This window comes from Jatropha curcas, chromosome 6, assembly GCF_041381405.1.
Source record: "Jatropha curcas cultivar XTBG-Jc1 chromosome 6, XTBG_Jcur_1.0, whole genome shotgun sequence".
Lineage (NCBI taxonomy): Eukaryota > Viridiplantae > Streptophyta > Magnoliopsida > Malpighiales > Euphorbiaceae > Jatropha > Jatropha curcas.
The window spans coordinates 10,454,351-10,461,894 of NC_143156.1; positions in this window are offsets into that span (position 1 = coordinate 10,454,351).

Sequence of the window (7,544 nt, forward strand, 5' to 3'; positions counted from 1 at the left end):
TAATTTTGAGATTGGAAGTCCTACAATAGTCAACCATTCTCATAGAGGTAGAAACAACAACATAGCACAGGTTGCAATTGCTTCAACATTTTATGGAGACCTTGGCATTCAGGAAGATGATATATTTGTCTCTGATTGTGCAAAATGTGACAGATCTCACCTGCAAGTTCGTTATTTTTGTTTTGAAAGTTTTTGCTTTATTTGATTTCATATTTTATTTGATTTGGTTAACCTTCTTGATTAATTTTATGACAGTTTCTTTTTGGATCTAATGTCACAATGACGGTGCAAGATCCATCATCATTATGGGCCAGACTGGACTGTATCAAAAGGATGCTGAGAAATATGCAAACATAGAATACATGAGGTGTAATCTAGAGAATGATTTCTTTCTTAATTTGTCTAAGTTCTCTCGAGCAGATACAGATACAAATTTTTGTTGGTCACCAGAAATATGCAAACATAGAATACATGAGGTGTAATCTAGAGAATGATTTCTTTCTTAATTTGTCTAAGTTCTCTCGAGCAGATACAGATACAAATTTTTGTTGGTCACCAGAAATATGCAAACATAGAATACATGAGGTGTAATCTAGAGAATGATTTCTTTCTTAATTTGTCTAAGTTCTCTCGAGCAGATACAGATACAAATTTTTGTTGGTCACCAAACAATCTTATGGTTCTATTGTAATAAGAAAGCAACTGATGCAATAGTAGATGGTTTGCATATTTGCTATTTGTGACACAATGTTGTATGTTTCTTAGTTTAAAATTTTCATTATATTTTTTTCATTTATTAAAGTAAATTTTCATTAATATTTGATAGTTAAATAATAAAAAATTATTTGTATTTTTTTTAATGAATTTATCTCGTTGCTCTAGTTATGTTGATGTTTCCCCTTTTTTCATTAATATTTGGTAGTTAAATAATAAAGAATTATTTGATTTTTTTTATGAATTTATCTCGTTGCTCCAGTTATGTTGATGTTTCCCCTTTAGGTCTTGTGATTGATGATCGTAAAGCTATTTTAGCTCATCATTTAGATATATCCATTCGATGGATAAGGAGACAAGTCAATGTAAGAAGGTCATGGACTAATTCGGCCATACAAGCTCAAAGACTATAAATGTGGGCTTAATTAAATAAGAAAGCCCAAACTAACTAAATGAAACAAGCCTAGCTTAATATTGACTAACCTAGGGTCGGCCAACCTATGAGATATAAGTTCAACCAGCCTTACTCTAAATAACTAAATTCACTATAAAACAATCTAAAAAAATAGGATAGATGAGCCACAAGGCCCTGCATGCTCTATACTTAAGCTCATAATGAAAGAACATTCTTCTAAATTTGCCTAAGTATAAAACATGTATAATGCATCAATGGACAACCTCTTTACACGCCTCAAAAACCATAATAAGCTTAGGTGCTTATTCAAGTTCAATCCCATATCTTGCATAGTTATGATCTTGAAGTTCCAATGTGACTTGTTCTTGAACAAATGCATTCAAGGCTGCTTGTAGCTTAATTGTACGAGCTCTTGTGATTGGCTCGATAGGTAGAGCCAAAGGATCCTTCACCTTGCTCCTTTGATCTGTATCATTCCCTCCCTCCTCAAAAATATTTGTCCTCAAATCTAAATCATAATCAAATGGAGAAAGTTCAGAGACATCAAAGGTAGCAGACATGCCATACTCACTTGGTAGATCAATCTTGTAGGCGTCGTCATTGATCTTCTCCAACACTTGAACATGCCCATCACCTCGGGCAGTAAGCTTTCCCTTCCTTTGGTTTGGGAATCTCTCCTACCTCATGTGTACCCAAACCCAATCTCCAGGTTTAAACACAACACGCCTCCTCCCCTTGTTGGCACGGTCAGTATAGCTTTTGTTCTTCATGTCTATATAAGCCCTAGCTTTAGCATGCATCTCCCTGACTAATTCAGCCTTCTTCTCACCATCTAAGTTAGTAATTTCACTCAAAGGCAAGGGTGATAAATCAAGCACAGTCAAAGAATTAAAACCATACACAAGCTCAAATGAACTATAACCAGTAGAAGAATGTAAAGATCTATTATAAGCAAATTCAATAAAAGGAAAACAATCCTCCTAGGTTTTCATATTCTTACCAACCACCGCTCTAAGCAAAGTACCTAGAGTTCTTGCCATCTGTCTGGGGATGATAGGTAGTAGAATACAACAGCTTTGTACCAAGCTTACTCCATAGAACACGCAAAAAATGAGAAAGGAACTTGGCATCACGGTCTTAGACTATGGTGCGTGGCACCCCATAAATCTCGCAACCTCCCTCAAAAACAACTAAGCAACATGGACAACATCATCGCTCTTATGGCATGTAATGAAATTTGCCATCTTACTAAATCTATCCACAACAACAGAAATACTATCCCTACCACGCTTTGTCCTAGGCAATCCAAGCATAAAATCCATAAAAACATCAGCCCAAGGCAAAGTAGGAATAGGTAAAGGCATATAAAGACCATGAGGCATAGACTTAGACTTAGCCTACTTATATGCAATACACACTTCACACAGTTTCTCTATAGTTATACACATATATGGCCAAAAGAAATGTTTAGCAAGCATATCATATGTCTTATGAACCCCAAAATGCCCCATAAGTCCACTACAATGTGATTATAACACAAGCAAATCACGCATAGAACACTTGGTATACAAAGTTTGTTTCCCCTAAAAAAGTACCTCTCATGCCTAAAGAACTTGTTACAAGCCCCATGTTCACATGCACTCCAAATAAGGCGGAAGTCATCATCATCAACATACAAAGATTTTATATGCTCAAATCCTAACAATTTAGCACTACGAGTAGTAATTAAAGCATACCTCCTAGAAAATGCATCAGCCACAATTTCTCTTTCCTTTGTACTTAATCACAAAAGGAAACTACTCAATAAATTTAACCCACTTACCATGTCTCTTGTTCAACTTATCTTGTCCCTTGAGGTGCTTGAGAGACTCATGGTCAGTGTGTATGACAAATTCTTTGGGAAGAAGGTAATGCTGCCATACCTCCAATGCCCTCACCAGAGCATATAGCTCCTTGTCATATGTTGAATAGTTGAGTTGCGCTCCATTGAGTTTCTTACTAAAATAGGCAATTGGCTTCCTCTCCTGCATCAACACTGCGCCAATACCTACACCAAAAGTATCACACTCAATCTCAAATGTCTTACCAAAGTCAGGTAAAACTAAAATAGGAGCAGAATAAAGAATAGATTTTAAAGTGTCAAATGCCCTTTCTTGTGCCTCCTCCCATTTGAATCTAACTTCCTTCTTCACCACCTCTATGAGTGGGGCTGCTATAGTAGAGAAGTCCTTCAACAAACCTCTGTATAAACTCGCCAAGCCATGAAAACTCCTCACCTCGAAGATAGATTTAGGGGTTGGCCATTCTCGAATTGCTTTAACCTTCTCTTCATCACTTCAATCCCCTGTGCACTCACAACAAAACCAAGAAAAACAAGCCTACCTATGCAAAAAGTGCATTTCTGTAGTTTAGCGTATAACTTTTCAGCACTCAAAGTTTTCAATACTAACCGAACATGCTCAATATGCTCATCAATAGACTTGCTATAGATCAATATAGCATCAAAATAGACCACAACAAACTTGCCTAGAAAAGCATGCAAAACACGGTTCATTAATCTCATGAAAGTGCTAGATGCATTAGTTAATCCAAATGGCATAACCATCCACTCATATAAACTATACTTAGTCTTAAAGGCAGTTTTCCATTCATCACCTAATTTCATCCGAATTTGATGATATCCACTCATTAAATCAATTTTAGAAAAATATTTACTACCATGCAGTTCATCTAACATATCATCTAGCCTAGGAATTGTATGATGATACTTAATTGTGATTTTGTTGACAGCTCGGCAATCAACACACATTCTCCGAGAACCGTCCTTCTTAGGCACAAGTAGTACAGGAACTGCACATGGGCTCATACTCTCCCTCACAAAACCCTTAGACAACAGGTCATCAACTTAGCGCTACATCTCCTTAATCTCCATGGGGTTGCTCCTATAGGCTAGTCTGTTAGGAATTGTGGCTCTAGGCATGAAGTCTATCAGGTGCTCAATGCCTCTCAGGGGTGGCAATCCACTAGGCATTTCATTAGGAAACACATCAGAAAACTCCTGCAACAAAGAAACAAAACTAGAAGGTAGAGAAGAATTGTCAATGTCAGTCAAATTAACAAAGTCTCCTTAAAATGAATCATCAAGACCGGCCTACCCTCATTAACACTACTTCAGATCTCTCTCTCTCTCTCTCTTATATACATGCTTGTTTTTTCTTCCGTCCCTTGGTTTTTCACTCACCAATGGGCCATTTAATTGTTTCTTTTCACTCTTGGCCTCTTTTCCCCCTTTTTCTTCACTTTTCTTTTCTCCCTCCCTATGAATACAATTCTGCCCCTCTCTCTTTAATATCTTCTTTTGGTCCAAATAGACCTCTTGTGGTGTCAAAGGAGCAAGAACCACACGTTTACCAAATGGACAAAGGAGAACTGGTTGGTGTATCCATCATGCTGGAGTCGCCTGTCAAATTGCCATGGGCGGCCTAGATGAATATGCCTAGCTAGCATAGGCACTGCATCATAGGTGACCTCATCCTTGTACCACCCAATAGAGAATGACACCTTCACTTGCTTGTTCACTCTCATAGAACCCATATCATTTACCCATTGAAGTTTATATGGCCTTGGGTGCTTGTCACATGCCAAACCTAATTTCTGCTCCATGCTCAAACTAGCTACATTAGTACAACTTCCACTATCAATAATCAAAGTGCATACCTTGCCAAGCACCAAACATCTGGTATGGAAGATGTTTTCTCGCTGTGCTAGGCTCTCCTCTTGAACTTGCATGTTGAGAGCTCGCCTGGCAACTAGTAACTGTCCTATCTGAGGTTTTAAAACATCCTCATCAGCCTCATCATCATCATTGCACTCCTCAAGTGGCGACATTGGGTTGTCTTCATCCTCAGACTCAGAATATGTGTATCCATCCCAAATCACTATTACCTTCTTGTTAGGGCATTGAGAAGCTAATGGCCATTCCCAAGACACTTGATGTTTTTATAGAGGTATTGGAGCTTGATCCCCTCTGATAAGTTGGAGCAATTGGCTTGAAAGCCTTAGACATTGAATCTGTCCCCTTTTGTTTAGAGTTTTAAAAGTCCTTTTTCTCCTCCTTTTTAGGCCATCTAGTACTCTAAGAGTTGCTGTTATTGTTGGCAGCCCTATTTGTGGTAGTACTCTTCCCTTTTCTCTGCTTCTCAATCTTTATAGACATGTTCAGTATCTCCTCCATGGAATCATACTTGTAAATCTCTATTGCATCAGATATATCCTTATTAAGACCCCCTAAGAATCGGGCCATAGTCATCTCCTCATCCTCTTCTATATGTGCTCTAGCCATGCAAATCTCCATGTCCTTATAATATTCTTCCACTGATTTGGCTCCTTGAGTGAGCCTATGGAGCTTCTATTGTAACTCCCTGAAATAATAGGCAGGCAGAAAACGTTTCGTCATGACCTCATTCATGTCCTCCCAGTTGTTGATAGGTCGCCTCCCCACTTTTCTTCTACTCTAATTAAGTTGATCCCACCAAAACAGAGCATAGTCTTGGAACTCTAAGGCTCCAATCTTCACCTTTTTCTCCTCAATGTATCTGTTGCGATCAAATATCATCTCAACTTTTCTCTCTCGTTCCAAGTATTCATCTGCATCATTTCGGCCTTTGAAAGGTGGCACCTTGAGTTTGATGTTACCCAAGTTACTATCTAATGGTTTTTCAGCCTCTTCTTCATCCTCCTCATAGAAGGCATCATTTCTGTAGACACGTCCTCTACCAATCCCTCTCCCTCTGCCTCTGTTATTTCGGCCCCCTCTTCTCCACAAGGGCTCTCTATCCCAGTCATCATCTTCATCATACTCCTCATGCCAAGTTTTTTTAAAGTGCTCTTTGGAAGTGGTTGCATCGCTTTTTGTAGCATTAGAGTCATTTTTCTCTGTCTTTTGCTCTTGCTACTCCAATCTGTCCTTAAAGTTCTCCATAAGCCAAGTAATCCATCTCATCTCTCTAGAGAAAGCATATAAAATGGCTTGTAGTTTCAGGTCATCAACTTTAAGAGGATTGTCATTCTTGTCTCCAGATGAATCGGACATCCTGAAATAAGACAGCAAACACAAAACTAAAGAAAATGGTCAATGTATCACTCACTCGCGTGTTTCTCTCTTTATTTGGCTTTACTCAATATGTGGGTTTCATTCGAGCCTTTTACCACTCTTTCCACTTGAATAATTGCACTTCAGAATCCCAAAGTTGATACAAAAGTCAAGAGAAAGTTAGGAAAGCAAAGAATATAACCTAATAATGAGCAAAAAGCTCTAGAAAGAAGACACAACGTTCTGGATTACAATACAAGAACAAGAAGATGTATTGCTTGAAATTAATAGACTAAAGTGTAGGAACAAGCAAATAACACTTTAGCAATGTCAAGAGGCAAAACAGGCTCAAAAAATTTCAGAATACTAGAATTAACAATATAGACAATTCTGGCCAAGATGAATGAAGTGAATTACCTACAAAACAAAATTAACTATGGACGTAATTAATCTAATTATCAAAGCAAGTATTAAAGAAAATACCCTAAAAACAGAAATTAACACAATATTTCTAGAGTGGCTGCATCACTCTAGTGCCCAAAAATAGTTAACAAAGTCAATTCTCAAGTATATGCATATGCTAGTGTAAAAGGAATGAATAAATAAGGTCAAATACACAAAAAAAAAAAAAAAAAGAATATGGGCAGCAACGTTTTAGCTAGATAGAGGCAAGAAAATCGAAAATTTGGACAAAATGATATAGGACAAAATTTGTGCATTAATATTGCCCAAATAGAGTAAAATTAGCTAAAAACAAACCAAATATAAGGATGACAAAGAATTAAGAAAAAATGGGCAGCAACTTTTTAGCTAATAACTCATTCACTTTCAATTCGGATTGTAGCTAACCCCCACAACATAATTTTTTTTTCTTTTTTTTTTCTTAAATTTTCAGTTTCATATGATAAAGGACACAAGCAAAGCGATTTTAAGTTTGGATCACAGAAGACACAAGCAAAACTTAAAAATTGAAATTAACAACTAATCAGGCAACAATAAATTTCGAAAAGTTGGAAGAAAGAAAACATAAATTTTCTAACCCTGGAGTAGATTGAAATCCACAACCTAATGCTCTGATACCAAATAATAAGACCTTAGCTAATTAAACAAGTACTCTTGCAATCAACAAGAAGATCAACTGAGAACATGCAATAATGGAAGTACCCTTCAACCCCTAAACCCCCAAGTACTCTTGAAGAGAGAAAGAAAGGAATTTAATTCAAAAAATAGAAACTTACCTTAAAGTACTCTTGAAAACAAATTTGAAATTGTTGGTGCAATTAATCTTGTAGAACTCACAATCTTAATTACTTAGGAAAATTG